This window comes from Dermacentor variabilis, unplaced genomic scaffold (assembly GCF_050947875.1).
Source record: "Dermacentor variabilis isolate Ectoservices unplaced genomic scaffold, ASM5094787v1 scaffold_12, whole genome shotgun sequence".
Classification (NCBI taxonomy): Eukaryota; Metazoa; Arthropoda; class Arachnida; order Ixodida; family Ixodidae; genus Dermacentor; species Dermacentor variabilis.
In genome coordinates, this window is record NW_027460280.1 from 30379902 (window position 1) to 30396250 (window position 16349).

Sequence of the window (16349 nt, forward strand, 5' to 3'; positions counted from 1 at the left end):
GTTTTGGCACGTAAAACCCCATAATTTAATTTTTTAATCTACCTCTCACGTGACCTCTGGCCTGGATATAAAAATGTAATGGCCACGTTCGCGTGCACGGCGTACACAGATTCACCGGTTCGTACTCTTCAGCTGGTTGCTTATTTTGTGCTAAAACCAGTCTATTGTGCTTCGGCATATCGCGTTATCTAACTTGGGGTGAACTGACGTGTTTGCGAGCGGATGCGAGTCCGAAAGCTAGGTTTCGGTCGTGAGCCATGCTGTACACGTGTGCACCGAAACGGAAGCCGGATTCTGCTGAAACTGAGGACGGCAATAACGATGAGGCGTTTAATATCGCTGCCTGAATCATTATGTAATGTTCGTCTCGTTAACTTACAGGCTGAGACAAGCTAAATAACTAGATCTTGCATTACATATCGGCATTCGGGACACTCCATTGCTGTTCCCGAAATAAACCTTCAGTGGCGAGTCAGCGTCAGTGTTTGTCATCTTCTAATTCTTGTACTCCTTTATTACGCTATTTGTTCACTTTATGGAGATCCGTATGTCAGTGGGTATGAGAAACGTCGCACACTCGCAGCAGGAAGCAGCACACTCAATCACGAAACAAAGAGATAGCGATATGGGAACGCGCGTCACATTTTTCATCTTGTTGTAGCCGTGGCCAGCGCGACTGAGTAGCTCTATTTTTATATTGGCCGTGTCCGCTGGCAGCTTCTTTTGTCCCCAAAACTAAATGACTCTTTGGTAAATTGAAGTGAAAGTACTGAATCTAATGTGTTAAACAGTTGCAGGCATGGTGTGCGACTAACCGCTGAGCTTCTTGCCTGTGTTGTTGTGTCGTATGTGTTACTGTTCTGACCCAAGAGAGCCTGTACCAAGCATGTCTGACGGGGTCCTTCTGCACTAAGCTGTCGCCGAAGGTGCGTTCAGAGCTGGTGTGCGGTGAATGGCTTACCATCTTGTCTGTGTTATTGCCTCATGCGCTACTGTTCTGCCCCGACAGCGTCTGCGCCAAACACATATTGGTCCTCATCACAGGAGCCCCCGTCTACACCGGGGGACGGAGCCGAATTCGCAAGGTTTTTACTCCACCAACAAAAAAGCGTATGCAGAAGTATTTGGATGAGATATCAAGTCTACGGAGCACAGCGTCAAGACTGAAAAGAGCCTCAGCCATCATTCTCCCAGCACGGATATTGGCCGAGTCAACCAGGTACCTCAACAAAGACTTTCTAGAAGGTCTTCGTGTTCAGTTGCCCCTGCAACCTCTGAACTACTCCGGCCGACTCTGGCCAGAAGAGTTCTGTCAGATCGCCCTTAAACCCAACTTCACTAGCCCAAAGGTGTACAGGTACCTGGCAAACACACTGAGCCTTCAACTAGCAAAAAACAAAAAAATGACAGGCTCTCTTAAGATCTCTCCTAAGAGGTGAACGGCGAAATCTTCCTCTTCCTCCTCTTATCATTCGCCTCATTAGTAAGCATGTTTAGTCATTTGTAATCAGTTGTAGTTACAATTTGTCGTTAGAAATATTGGTCATTAGTAGTGATTACTAGTAATGTCAAGTGATTTCAGTCATAATTAGTCATTACTGCTCACTAATAAGCATTTTTAATCATTTGTAATCAATTGTGGTCATTACAAGCCGTCGTTAGACATGTAGGTCATATCATAGTTATCAGTAGTCACTACAAGTAATTTTAGTCATTATGAGTCATTACTGCTCATTACTAAGCATATTTAGTAATTTCTAATCAATTGTAGTCGTTACAAGTTGTCGTTAGACGTATTGGTCATTTCATAGTCATTACTAGTAATTACAAGTCATTTCAGTCATTATTACTCATTACTGATCACTAGCAAGCATTCTTAGTCATTTGTAATCAGTTGTGGTCATTCAAAGCCGTCGTTAGACATATTGGTCATTTCGTAGTCATTAGTAGTCATTTTAGTCATTACTACTCATTACTGACATTTCTATTCATTTCTAATCAATTGTGGTCATTAAAAGCCGTCGTTAGATATATTGGTCATTCATAGTCATTAGTAGTCATTTTAGTCATTACTACTCATTACTGACATTTCTAGTCATTTCTAATCAATTGTGGTCATTAAAAGCCGTCGTTAGACATATTGGTCAATCGCAGTCATTAGTAGTCATTACAAGTCATTAGTAGTCACTATTAGTCATTACTAGTCATTATTAACCTTTAACAATCTCTGTTATAAGGTTATCATTCACTAACTGTCACTATAAATCATTTTTAATTCTTTAATCTGTCTTTAATCTGTCTTCATATGACATGATGACGCTTTGGCGGACACTCCGGCGGTCAGGTCTGCCGACACAAACTTCACCATAAGCCTAGAAAGGCTTTCACCTTAAAAATATTAAGAACTTGGTTATCGGCAATATCACTCAAACCAGGATTGATGGCAGTGACACTGGATTTCGCAAAAAAAAGGGGGGGGGGCTGTGATGGATAGGGCATGTGTCCTTATGGTTAACGAAATTTCGATAAAACGAAACCTGCAATATGACTCCTAAGCATGATGTTGTTGTTGGCTATATTGACAGCGGCACTGAAAGTTCTGATCGTGTAGCGAACACGGCACTCTTGTTTCTAGTGTCAGGCATAGCGAAGCAGTAGTTCCAGCCTGTAGCGCTTATAACAGGTGAAGGCACAGTTCATTCTGGACCCGTTTTGAGTTTACTACGAGAACTAGTAAGCAAGCTGAAGGACTGTAGTCTTTATGCAAAAGCATTGATCTGCGATCAAGGCAGCAGCAATTGTGCATTTGAGACAGCACTTGGAATAACCCCACAGGATCTTTCTTTTTTTAATGGACGGGGCAAAAAATATATATTACTTTTGATCCACCGCAATTGTTCAAATGTACTAGGAACAACTTGCGGAAATGTGATCTCCACATTGGCAAGGATGTTGTTTCATGGAAACACCTATTCAAAATATACGAGTCCATCCGTCACCTCAAATTGAAACATCTACTAAATATCACTGACAGGCACTTGTACGAAACTTCTTTCGGCATCATGAAGGTCAAATTTGCCTCGCAAGTATTGAGCAACAGAGTGTATTTGGCAATTGAGGCCCTCATTGCTTTTAACGCTTTACCTCCTACTATCACACATATATGTAGCTTTGTAGAAAAAAAATGGACATGCTGTTCGCTGCCTTGAACAGCTCCGCAGTGCGCATAAAAAAACGGAAAACGAGACAAGCCATTAACTCCTCCACAGAGCGCATTGCATTTTTAAAGGCTTGCGGGCTTTGGATTAAGTCCTGGAAGTTCTATTGCCCTCGCCAACCTAGGACGATATTTAGATTGCGCATCACAGTCAAAGCAATCTTGTTGCTGTGAGAAGACCTCCAGTAATCATTAAATTTTCAATTCTTGTTGATATGGCCACTGAATCAGGATTCCCTTGAGAATATTTTCGTGCTCATTCGGCAACAGCACAGTTGCAGTGAAACTCCAAACCTTTACCAGTTTTCTGCCAGACTCAGGCACATTGTTGTATAAAAGCTTTTCGAGCTTTCTGACAAGGGCAATTGCGAGGAGGAAAAGGATGTTCTTTTAACTGAACTTATGGCGACTAACCTTAGCAGAGTGACTGAAGGGGCGCCTAGCTCCACGAGTGCTGCTTTTCCGAAATGCCCCTCTGAAAGCAGTTCAAAAGGAAGTGATGTGCTTGAGTCAAACGTAGTTTACCATGTGTGTGGATATTTGATACACACAATCAAAGAAAAGGCGTTGCAGTTCATGCCACGACCTCCTTAAGAGGAAGCTTTAGCTCGGGTGCTCCTATCTAATACCCCTGACACATGGGCAAAACTGAAGTCCTTTCCAGTAAACCCCTTTTGCTACTCTGAAGGACCATTTGCAGAAAGGAGTTGCGCATATGACACACGGCACCGCACTGAACTTCTTTAGGTAGTTCCCCAGATGAACGCCGCAAGAAAAATAGCGGTGGCTGTTAAAGCCACAAGAGAGAAAACATTCTTAAAAAGCTGCGTATTTAATTACACTTAGCTACTGTAGAACCTAAAAATATATTTTTTTCATTGTTGATGGCTAATAATGCTTATAGTCGTTTATTTTATTCGCGTTTTTGTGTTGTTAGCAGCCATTTAACTTGGTCCGGCAACTATGTGCAGTCGGTGTTTTGCTGTGCGTGCTGCTTATTCTGGCGATGCCCACGTTTCTGTCGTCCTTTTTCACGTCTTTGTCGTCCCTTCCTTTGTGCGCGCAGGCGTAACGTGTTTTATTCAATATGTTATTCCAACAACTGTGGTTTCTTCTGGGTATTTCCTGCGGGCGCTGATTGTGCAGTCTCCATCTCGCGACGTGAACACCCCACATGCGCGCAGCAAACGACGACGACGCTGCTGGAATTCAACATGGCGGCACTAGAGACGTTATGCGAGCGTTTGAGAGTATAGCTAGAGGAAATCTTCACTATTCGACAGCTAATTATTACCGCTAACAATTAAAACATTTTCGCAAGGTAAAAAATATACCTATGGGCACCATAGTTGTGTAGCAGGTTTCCTTCTATTGACGAGTTGTGCACGCTGTGTGCGAGAGTAACTCCTTTTCCGCTCGAAACGTAGTTGCGCGATCTCCTTTCCCGAAAAGGAACTTTGCCGTAAAGGAGATACTCCTTTGTCGTGTGTCACTGCACTTGAACGCCTTTCCGGTAGATGTCCCCTTACCTAAAGGACTTTGGAGTGCCCGTGTGTCAGGGGTATAAATACAACATGTAAAAGGAGAATTTGTTTTTCTAGGCAAAATTTGACGAGGTTTGTTGCATTCAAAAGAAAAACTTAAAATCTAGTGGCTGTTGGTTTCGAATTTTTGATTTAGATTGTCAATTTTTTATGAAAAATTTGGAAAAATCGCATTTTTTTCTAAAACAGAACTATCGAGTTTACAACTCCGTAACTCAGCAATGAAAAATGATATCACAATTCTGTGAATTGGATCTAATAGCACATCTAAAGCGAACAAATTTGATGTGTAACACATGATTTGCAAAACAATTAGTAATATGGGCATACAACTATTGCAGAACCTTTGTACACAACATACAGAATTCACGTAAGATATAACTTGGCATATCGGATTTGTCCGCTTTCAATGATATAATAGATACCGTTTACAGAATTGCAATATCTGTCCTTGATACAGATTTATTAATTTGTAAACTTGGTGCTTCTATTTTTCTAACTTCCGCATTTCTCAAAATTTTTCTAACAAAATTAAAGCCCTAAATCAACATTACACTACCAACAGTGCATTGCAGTGCAGACTGCAAGCAGCAGTTTTTGCAGTAATATGTTCACCTTCAGCTTCTTTGGCATTTGCGGTTTAAAAACCGCGATTCAAGTTTAACAAAAGCACTTAAATCTGCTGCCAAAAGAAAACTGAAGAAGCCGCAGTAGGTAGCTGTCAGGGTTTCTTGCAAAACTAAGCATAATAATGTCTTTAATTTTTTCTTCAACGACTTATAGTTTTCGGTTTCTGTTCCTTAATCAGTTTTCTTGCCTTGTCAAATTATTAAATTGGTGTTTTCAAGTATAACAGTTTTCTCTTTGAATACAAACTTTTTTCATTCTCCATTCATGTTCAACATCATTCTTCTTCCTCATCATAACATAAAAGTCAACCAATTCTTTGCTCATCCTTAATACCAGTCACTGTCTGGTAGCGTAATAACAAATTTGTAACATTATTTTCTAGTGTGATCTGATCTGCCATGTGCAATTCCTCTCCTGAAATAGCTGACGTCTCTTGCATTAACCATGTGGAGTTTGCATTAATATGTAGCGTTTGACTTTTCTCAATGTTTTGACCTTCAGTCCTCGCATAGCGGAGTGACTTCTTTGAAATGCAAGCTTTCTCATTCCCATATTAAGGCGGAAGCCTTTGACGGCTCATTGTCAGGGTCATCTGCTGTTAGCAGAAACTGTCACAGCTTTCCGGCCTCCTGATTGGTCTCCTCTGTGTCGTGACGTCACTGTCTCTAGGCGCAGGTGTGCGCCTCCTGATTAGCTCGCGTGGGTGACGTCACTGTCGTCAGGTACGGGTGTGGGGGTGGTTCGGAGCCGCGCGGGATGACTCATCACATCGTCACGCGTGGCGGCCGTGTGTTCGACGGTGCGCCCTGACGTCGCTGTCTCCAGGCTCTTGCGGTGACTTCCCGATTGGGCGTTGTGTGTCCTGACGTCACTGTCGCGAGGCGAGCGTGGCGACCGTCTGCTTGGGTGTGGTGTGGCGGGGGCGGTGGCGGCAGTTTGCGGTATCGTGTGGGAAAGATGCCTCGTCTCACCAAACAAGTGTCTCACAACACGAGACGTGCGGCAGCCCCTGAACGCATGCGGCGCTCAAGAGAGGCTGAGCGTATACGTCGCATGCATCAGGGCGGCGAGGCGCGTCCAACACCACAGAGTCCAGGGACGCGATGGGCCAACGCAAGAGAGGCAATGCGTTTGAAGCGACTCGCTGCATCTCCGGTACCAAGGCAAATGAAGCTCGGAAGCGCCGTGACCGCCATCTTGCCGCGGCAAGCCGAGCAAGTATAAGTCAATTGTGTGTACATTCCAAACACTCCACAGGGCAGGGCACTCGCCTTCATGCGTCGCGTGAACCCGCCGAGTTGTGTGCCTCCGTAGTGTTTCCGACGTAGCAAATCGCCATTGGCAAAGGTGTCAGGCTTCCGCCATTTCACACTTTAGTCTCGACAAAGTGTCTTCCGTTTTTTATTTCCGGATCCCTGTCTCGCTCACGATCGCTCTTCTTGCTTCATAGCCTCGGTTTTTCCGCGAGGTCCGCCGAAGTGATTGATCGCAGAGTCCGGTTTCGCTGCTGTCTCACTTGGTCATGGTCGTCGTGTTATGTTTCTAGGATGCGGTAACCTGGTCAGCTCCATTGCGAAACCGTCTCTCAAGGCAAGCACCTGCGCTCCTGCAGTCCGCACAGCGACATAGACTCCTTGTTTAGACGGAGTTTAACTGGTGCTCCCCGTTCGTCCTTTCTTGCTGCAGCCGTGGGCAAATTGTACTTGTGGCCTTCCTCGGCCGTGACTTGGCGTGAACGGAGATCAGCATGCGTGCTTAGATGGTCCGAAATGTATGAAGTAGATAGCCACGTGGTTGGAAAGGGAGGCAAAAGTGGCTGCCGAAGGTGATGCCCAAGAATTAAACCGACCATGTACATATTGAGACAAAGTGGGGCACCAAGTCTGAGCGTGCAGGTTGGAAAGGAGGCACCGCTAAAATGTCGGGTAGTCCATGTCGCTGTGTTAGCTGCGACAGCACATGCCCGCGTAACCCGATTGCTTCGCAATGCAAGCTAATTATCTTCAAAGGTGACTGTCGGTGCGAACAGATGGGACTAGCCGCCCAATCTGTTTGCGCTGCTGGTTGTCACTCATGACCGGACCGCCATGTGCGACAACGAAAATGCGCCGTTTACGAGCTCGCGTTAATGGTTTCAGAGTATTTCGACATACAAATTTTATTTTCGCTTTGGTAAGAAGAGGTGCACTGCTTGTACTCTAAATAAATTCGCACATCCTGCTCACTCACTTGTGGCTTATTTGTATGGACGTCAGTAGAGCTCTTTGATCTTCTGGCAATTAGAACGCACCAGCTACACGGTAGCCAAGGCACCGAGGCATGTCGCAAAGCCAGCAGGGCTAGCACGGCTGGTACACTGTAAAATAATTTGCACCCTTAAATGTGAAAAAAGGTGTAAATGTGTCTAAAACTCACACCCTTAGGGTGTCGGTTATATAAATCACACCATAAGGGTGTGAGTTATAGACACAGTTACACCTTCCTTCACTTTTAAGGGTGTAAATTATTTCACAGTGTACCAGTGTATGCTACCGGTAAAAAGCAGCCATATTGGATTTTCCATAAAGAAAAAGAACAAGTTCATTTCCGCTTCCTGTTTGAGCAGTGCCATTTGTCGCATTCTGTCGTAAGTTCCATGCGCTTCCGCTGTTTATTTTTCTACCATAATGTACAGTTTTCCTTCTCTAAAGTGGTTCTTTATTCAATGACAGGCCCTTAACAAATCGCTTACATGGGACCTCTGCTCTCGCGACTTCTTATCGCGCTTGTTGCAACGCTGCCCATTTAGCTAGCGCAGAGGGCGCGCGCACCTGATCAGTTTCGTGGATAGCCGTTCTTTGGCCGCAAGCCGTGACGGGCACACTGTGCTGAACTTTGGGTGAATAAACCGTGTTGGCGACCTGACTCTGGAGCCTTCTCTACGCCGTGTCGGAGAGTCAACGGACCTTGACGTAGCGACCTTTATGCGTTGCGGATTTTAGGAAAGTCGTGCTCTTTCCTGACCGTGGGTCATATTGTGAGCCTTGTGCAAACACATATCTGCAAACGTTAAGAGACAGGAACACAGCGGTGTAGCAAATGGGGGTAACCTATATTCCAATTCCCATTGAGAGGAAACAAGTGAGGCTTGGCGGGCCATGTAATGCGTAGGGGAGATAACCGGTGGTCTGTTAGAGTGACGAAACGTGTGTCAAGGGAGTTCCATAAGCGCAGTCGAGAGCGGCAGATAATGAGGTGCTGTGTTGAAATTAGGAAATTTGCAGGCCTAACTTGGGGGGGGGGGGAATCAGCTATATCCCAAGACAGGCGCAAGTGGAGAAATTTGGGATAGGCCTTCGTCCTGCAGTAGACATAAAAAATAGGTTCATCATGATGATGATGATAAATAAACGTCCATAGAAATTTCTCCCGCGTGAGAGCAGCCATCCTGGCCACAGCTTAAAGCGACGTGGAACCCATGGGAAGGCATCATTCAGTAACAAAGATATCAGTACCACGACAACAGTGCTCAGGTGGAGTAACAGCAGGAGTTACACGATGGACAAAAGTATACTTCGGGACTAGGTTGGGATCTATGAACTGGGACTGCAAGTTGTCACACAAGCCAGAAGTCCGTACACGCTTTCACCTACGGCAATAAAAACACCGCCGCCTGCGCGCATGTCACGGTCACATCGATAAAATGTTAATGAATTTTCGCATTGTAGAATTTCATAATCGGAAATTGTATCAGACAGCCAAGTCTCGCTGAGAATGTCTATATGGCGGAGCAAGTTATCAATAATAGAAGACGACGTGTCACGCTTGTTGCAGACACTGCGTGCATTAGTGTAAATGACAAACAGGCGTTTAACTGATTAGTTACGTGATTGCTAAGAAGAAGACAGTGGTGAATCCTAACACTTCGAAGGACTAACGAAGGGACGGTTAGCCGGCGCGGAAGTCTACATGGTTTTGGCCTCGCACGCGCGGTTGGCCTCGCACGCGCGGACAAACAACGTACCATTATTTTATTAATGCACACTCTGTTAAGACGAAAAGTGTACAGTTGGCCAGTGCTTTTTGCGTAATCCACAAGATTTTTTGGGGAGTTACATGTTGCGCTAAAGAAATCTTCCCCCTCTGAAATGCTGGAGCCACGAAGCTTTATCCGCTCAGAAAGCACACTTCCTTTAGTCTTCGATGAAGTAAGCTTATCGATGAGAACCAAGCCTATGGGTGCGCGATATCGTGTCATCCGATACGTTATTCACTCCATGTTTCGGATGCGCTGTCTGTAATGCCATCAAATGAAAGGTTGTCCCGACGAGAGTGGTCTTCAAGCTCATTTCACCGTATCCGTTACCACGCGTGGTAAATCAGCAACCGTTTGAACCGTATCAAGCGATTCAACTAGAGATCCCCAACCACTGCCACACCACTTGTAACGTCTGGCGCGCGCGCACAAACAAGCGGTAAATAGCTGCACAAACAGGCTGAACGACTTGTGCAGCGCTGCATTGTTGCTGCTTTCTTTCCAGAGGCAAGTGGAACCGGAAGTGTCTCCTGCAGAAGTTTGCGACAAGCGTCCATGGAATGAGTAACCATGATTGAAGGTTGTGAGAAATTCGTAGGTAGATAACATAAGGCTGCAGCCTTATGTTATAGGGACGGAGCAACCTAAGCGTTCAAGGGTACTGCGACCCTTTTCTCTGACACCTATAGGCGATGGAGACTGGTTGATGGTTGTACGAGTGAAACTGGTCGATAGACCTTTTTTGTCCACGCTGTGGCAGCAGTGCATTCATGACCCCAGAAAACTTCCGGCCATGCATTTCTGCAAGTCAAGTTAGCCAAAAAAACGGAAGTATTTTGCGCATAATTTACCGTAGGCACATATTGTTGATGTGTTCAGATATAAATAAAGTGCGACATGTGTCCATCTCTTGCATGGGCCCTTTTTTTTGCAGCGAACAACAAAATTCACTTCTAGAACGCCCCAACTTCACAACAAAACTTACGCCAGCTGGAGGGTTCTGTAATTTTATAGGCTATTTTAACTTGTGTTGTTCCAGAGGGCTTAACCGAAAGTCTTCTGGGAAGCCTGTTTGTAAGCATGAAAAGGGTCTATAGAGGCCACAGAGAAAGCCACTGTAGAATAGGAGCACTCGTAGCGATAAGCGGTTGCTGAAGCGTCAAGTAGAGGCATAAGAAAAGGGCAGTGAGAAAAAGCGCCGGCCTCTTGATATTTCTTTACAAAGCTTGTAGGTGATATCAAAATCATTCTTTTGAGCGAAAATACAGCTATCCAAACGTCCGGACTAGTTCTTGAGCGTGGAAACCCAGCATAAGGTGTGATGGTCTGTAACCATTGTAAAATGGTGGCCGTGCAGATAGGGAAGAAACTGCCGTATGGAACAGACCGCTAGACAACACTGCTCAGTGACAGCAGAGATAGCAAGGTTTAGAACTTGTGTGCTCGTAATGTGTAAACTGCCTGAAAAATATCATTTATAAACGTTAAAATTAACTAAAATATTTTGTGGGGAAAGCAGCACGGGCAGCACGAGTTGTGATTAATACCTATAGTACTACCGAGCGTTGTTGTTAGCTAACTGAGAGCTCCTGTGCGATTAGGAGTTCATTAAATGGGTCATGTACACGAGCATTTGGGCATTTCCTCCCCGCATTTCGACGGGGGCGAAGTGCGAAAACGCCCGTGTACTTAGGTGGACGTTAAAGTAACCCAGGTGGTCGACACCAATCAGGAGCCCTCCACTACCGTGTCTCTCATATTGCCTCAGTGTTGCTATGCGACGTTAAACCCCGCGTATCATTCAATAATCGACAGCTTCTATCAAACCTGGTCAATGGATAAATTCCCAAAGAATTTTTTAAGAATGACCATATTAGACCGGACATATAAACAGCGCAATGTTTACTTTCTTCATCGTTCTCAACACAGTTTCCTCTACGCTGGAGCGGCGCAGATGGCAATGTCCTGCCTACTGCTCCTTTGCTTTTTCTTTTTTTCTTGCGCTGTCTTCCTATGGCAATTAACCTTAAGAGTTGGCGTCCAACAAAAGTGCCAGAAAACCACACAGTAGCCGTGTAAGCACGGGCGGGACACATTAAGAACTGCCGCTTCCCTGTTTGCTAGAAGATCGCACGGGTGTGCATGCCTGCGTGAGTTTTCGCTACGGGAGCGGCCATTTCTCGCTGGCTTGCGTCTATAGGCTGTTGCGCTGGCTATGACGTCAGTGATAGCGGCAAAAGAGAGGGACGTGAAAAGCCGCATGAGATAGCAAGCGATCTATTATGAGAGGTTTTGAGCTCTCGGTACTTCGCGCAGTGGAACATATATATATATATATATATATATATATATATATATATATATATATATATATATATATATATATATATATATATATATATATATATATATATATATGGAAACCTTATTTGACAGGAAAATGTTTTAAGGAGGGGTGGTCGGAGCCCCCCAGTCGCGGGTCCCACTGGCCTCTGCCGCCTGTCTGACCTGGTTGATTAAGGGCTTTTGTCCTGCCAAGTCGGAACGGGCGAGCTGTGCCTCCCATTGTTCCATTGTGTTGTTGCTATTTGGCCTATGAGGACACTTAGTGCACTCCCAGATTACACGTATTAGGGTAGGTATGCCACCGCACCAGGGCAGTTGGCCCTATAGCGAACGGGATATATGGCGTTGAGCAATCTTAGATGGGGGAATACCCAAGCCTGTATTTTGCCCCAATCGGCGGCCTCTTTCCCCGATGTGGGTGAGGCGGCGGGTATTTTTTGCGGACTCCGCGCTGATGAGCAACGATGTTTTTGGCATTTAAATTGATAGGATTTTGAGAGGGATAGTGCGAGGGGTTGGGGTTAGAAGAGAGCGCCGTCGCTCGGTTGGTACACCCTCGAGCTAATGCGTTAGCCTGTTCGTTCCCTTGTACCCCCGTGTGTCCCGGGCACCAGAGTAGGCGATGGGGGTGGTTGAAAGATTTGGGAATAATCGCGAAGCTAGCCGCAGTCACGTGCCCCTTGTGAAACATGCCACATGTCTCCAGGGAGTGCGTGACCACAACCGAGTCCCTTTGCGAACGCCCTGCGTGAGCGAGGGCGATCGCCAATGCTAACATTTCGGCCGAGGTGGGGAATCTCGCCGTGGCCGACGCGGCTATTTGCTGCTGGCAGTTCCCGTTCACGACTGCGAGGGCGTACCTCCTTTGGTAGCGCTGTCCGTGTAGTAAGTATAGTACCTAGGGTTAGTAGAGTAGATCAATTGACTATGTTGTGTCCGTGCTTTCCGCCTTTCCTTGTTGTACTCAGGATGCATGTTCTCGGGAATTGGAGCTACTGTAATTTTGGATCTCGCCGAAAGAGGGAGAGGTACGGCCTGTTCGGTGAGATAAATGGGGTATTCTAGGATATTGAGCCGAGCCAATATTACCCTACCAGCTTTTGTGAAGCTGAGGCGTTCTCTCTATTGCATAGGGTGACCTGTCTGAGTTCATCGAAAGTATTATGTACTCCCAAAGCTAGCATGCGCTCCGTGTAGGTACATTTAGGCAGGCCCAGAGCCGCCTTGAAAGCTGTTCGAATTATCGTGTTTGCCTGCCTTTCCTCTCCCCTGTTCAGGATTTGGTAAGGTAAGCCATACGTAATTCGACTAATTACTAAGGCCTGTACGACCCTCAGGGCATCGTCTTCTCGCATGCCCGCCTTTCGATACGTCACTCAACGTATCATTTGGACTATGTCGTGAGCTGTGTATTTTAGGGTTTTGAGCGTCTGTGCTACTTTCCCGTCGATTTGAAGCCACAAACCCAGGACTCGCATCATGGATACCTCTTGGGCCGTGTGACGTGTGTGTATGTGTGCTAATCGATCATCTTGATTTGTAGCCTTTCCCGTGTATCCGGATGACCTCGGATTTTTCGGGCGCTCACTTGAGCCCGCTTCGCCGGCAAAATTTCTTCACCGCTAATACTGCGCTTAATTTGGAGCTCATATTCTTTATAGCCTAGGGAACCTCTGCTCACCTACAGCATGATGTCGCCCGCGTAGAGCGTGTAACCTAAGTCGGGATGCGATCCAGACCACGTGTGAGGCGACACATCGCCATGTTGAAGAGCAGAGGCGATATTGTCGCTACTTGAGGTGCTCCTTTGCTAGGCATCTTGAATATTTCCGATATGATTTGGCCAACACTGATGCATGCCTCGCGGTTGGAAAGAAACACCTTTATGTAATTGTAGGTACGGTCGCCAGAACCCGCGAGTTCGAGTTCCTCGAGTATTGCGGCGTGAGAGACGTCGTCGAAGGCTCCTTTGAGGTCTAGTGTTAGGACTAGTCTCTCGTCGCCGTAAGGTATATTAGTTGGAATTTCGTCTCTAAGTAGGAGGAACGCGTCTTGACACGATAAACCCGTGCCAAATCCTATCATGCAGTCCGGCAACCAGTTCCGTTCTTCCAGGTATCGCTGAAGTCTGCTATGGATCACCCTCTCCTAGAGCTTTCCCAGGCAGGACGTGAGCGATACCGGCTGGATTGTATCGATCGAGGAATTCTTTTTTGGTTTGGGAATCATGATTATTTTAGCCAATTTCCATTCTTGGTGCAAGTCACCCTTGACCCAGTACTCGCTATTTAATATCTGTTATTTTCGCTCACGTACTGGTCGTTCCCAGAGTCCCTGATAGGGTTCCGCAGAATGTCGCCCACTCGTTTTTAGCTAGCTAGTTGGCGTAGCATTGGGCTTGCTCTGCCAAGAGAGCGATGCGTTGTCTCAGGTGTTTCTTTAGACGTTGTTTGTTCCATCTCTTGGCCAGTTTCCGCCGCTTTTCCCACAGGCTGCCCAATGAGAGTCTATCAACGGTGCCTCCCGCTGCGCGCTCAATTGCTTTGGTGGTGTCCGCGCGCACTTGTTGAAGGAATTGAGTCCATTCCCGCGTGTGGGTCGGGGTGGTATCCGACTCCTCCAGCGCCCTTTGGAGTTCTCTATAACGAGGCCAGTCGGTTAGCTTAGCGGTCCCTATTGTTCGCCGGATGTTGGGCGTGGAGAGCGCTATACTGAGGATGTCGTGGTCGCTTTCGAGGTTTTCATCCAGGGAAATCCACTCTGACGTTAATTGTAAATGCGTGGTCGGGCGCCATGTCTCTGCTGACACTGTTACCCGTCCGCGTCGGTTTGCTGATTTGATTGATTGCCCGCAAGCCCACGGCCGTGGCGGTGCGCTCGAGTAGGAACCCTTTGGGCGACGCTTTCGCGTATCCCCGTGTGTGTGGCGTGCGTTAAAATCACCCGCTATCACTGCCTTACCCCTGGTACCCGTTAAATCTTTTGTTGCCGAGAGAATTTGGAGTAGGTCGTTCGTTTTGCTTTTGGGCCCATGAATTCTACACGTTTGTGATTGTGTGTGCCTTACTTCGTTTCTTTGGTATCACATTGATAACTCTGGAATTAGTATCTCCCTCAGTTTGTGGAAGTGTTAATAATTGAGCGTTTATAGACTTGCTCACCCGCGTGGCAACCTTCGAATTTTGGGGATCGCTAAGAGTGTAGTATCCCTGCATGTTGGCCGGCTTGGCTCCGACCTCCTGCAGACGTATCACGTCCGGAGCGATTTCAGAGTTTTTGATAAACTGTCGGAGAGCTGCCGCTTTCCTGGAGAAGGAGAGGCAGTTGCATTGCCAGATCTTCAATTGTTCTGAATTTGGTATTAATTGATTAGCCATGTTCCCCACTCTTATTTTATGCGCATGACGCTTGCGTGTCCGAGTCGTCGGATTCTGTTACGCAACGGCTTATTTTAGATTTTGCCGAGCCCACTCCTGTCGAAATTGCGCGTTTTTTGGTCGGAACAGCCTTCGTGACTGCCTTAAGTTGTTCCGCCACCAATGCTTTACGTTTTCCTAAGTCATTTGTGCATAGTTGTTGAAATTCCATTAGCTTTTGATTAATTACCGTGATCATTTCATGCATGAATATTTTCTTGTTTTCGTGATCATTGTTTGGATCTGCGCTGGAGTTGTTTGCGTGTTATTTGAAATTGGTGTTGTCGGATACGGCGCAGAGTCCGAGGTTATATCTGCCGCAGCCTTTGATTTGGCTATTTCTTTAGATTACCGCGGCATTTGCAACTGTTGTATTCTGTTATTTAGTCGCGCCTCTAACTGACATTTGTTTCTCTAGTGATTTTCGTTTGCGTTGTTCTTCCAAGAGCTGTTCTCTTAGCCACGCGTTTTCCTTTTCAATTTACTTGATGAGTTTATCATTTTCTCCGGTATCCTGTTTTGGAGCAGTGGAAGAAACAAGCCTCGCCCAGCTCACCTGCTGTTTTTGAGGCAGTGGCGACTTCGACCGCTGCGAAGCCCTGGAGCTGGAGGGGTCCCTCGATGGGGTATTGCTCTTCGCTCTGCTTCCGTGTGGCGATCTGGATCTCAATCGGCGTCGGCAGAAGTCCTCCTCTGTTGACTCGAACCAGCGCCCCGGTGCCTTTTTGATGTTCTGTCCGACCGCTCCGGCGATCGAGGCGTGGGAGTCCGCGTTCGGAGGCAATCAGTTTGTTCGGGCACCGACGTGTCTCGTGCCCCGCCGCCCACGGCGCACTTGACATTCGTGTCCTTGAGGTGGTGAATTTTCGAGTCCGCAGCACCGGCATATGTTCTTGGGGTTTGGACACACGTCTGAGCGGTGCCTCTCTTGCATGTATTCCAGGCACATTTGGATTGTCGGTCTGTACTCCATACACCGCATATCTACTCCCATGTAGTACACGTATTTGGGGCGCGTGCCTCGAGAGAAAGTGAGGAGAGAGGTGTTTTAGCTTCCTAGCATTCCGGCCTTTTCGATGGTCACTTCCTGGGTCTTCACTCGCAGGTGTTGCTGGAGATCTGCTGATTCGGTGTAGGCTGGGAATCCGTGCACCACCCCTTGTTGCTATCTTCTGGATCCG

At 46.5% G+C, this 16349-nt stretch overlaps 1 protein-coding gene across 4 annotated transcripts in view; it reads right to left on the bottom strand.

The window, feature by feature from the left end:
- LOC142565968 (sushi, von Willebrand factor type A, EGF and pentraxin domain-containing protein 1-like) overlaps positions 1-16349 on the bottom strand; it is a 197628-nt gene that overhangs the window by 26914 nt on the left and 154365 nt on the right. Inside the window, exon 32 of one of the 4 annotated variants that reach the window (XR_012824936.1) lies at positions 3632-3692. The exons of the other annotated variants lie outside the window; for them this stretch is intronic. The gene's annotated coding sequence lies outside the window, so the exon portion shown is untranslated. The remainder of the gene's footprint in view (positions 1-3631; positions 3693-16349) is intronic. 4 annotated transcript variants of the gene reach the window in all.